This window comes from Bison bison, unplaced genomic scaffold (genome assembly GCF_000754665.1).
Source record: "Bison bison bison isolate TAMUID 2011002044 unplaced genomic scaffold, Bison_UMD1.0 scf7180017851846, whole genome shotgun sequence".
Lineage (NCBI taxonomy): Eukaryota > Metazoa > Chordata > Mammalia > Artiodactyla > Bovidae > Bison > Bison bison.
In genome coordinates, this window is record NW_011482419.1 from 56,934 (window position 1) to 57,550 (window position 617).

The following is a 617-nucleotide window of genomic DNA, read 5'->3' on the forward strand; positions in this document are numbered from 1 at the left end:
ATGCATTGGAGAAGGAAACGGCAACCCACTCCAGTATTCTTGCCTGAAGAATCCCAGGGACGGGGGAGCCTGGTGGGCTGCTGTCTACGGGGTCGCACAGAGTCGGACACGACTGAAGCGACTTAGCATAGCATAGCATAGCATCACTCATTTATTCTTTTTGATTGGCTTTTTATTCAACTTGTATGCATTAAATGCCTCTTGTACCATGGATATAGTTCATAATTTATACATGCAGTAGGTTCTAGGTTTTCTCCAAGAGATGAGAAGCTAGGGGATGTTTAATAAAGTACATGGTACATAGAAAGGAAGGTTACCTAACAGTATAGAAGATATGAAGCCAAGATAAGAAGAGAGAGGAGGACTTTGCAACATTGAACTTCAGGGGAATTTTATCACCAAATTTGTATCCTAAGGCAGAATCCATATTTGGGGCCAAGTAACCAGTACTTTGGCCGCCTCATGCAAAGAGTTGACTCATTGGAAAAGACTGTGATGCTGAGAGGGATTGGGGGCAGGAAGAAAAAGGGACGACAGAGGATGAGATAGCTGGATGGCATCACTGACTCGATGGACGTGAGTTTGAGTGAACTCTGGGAGTTGGTGATGGACAAGGA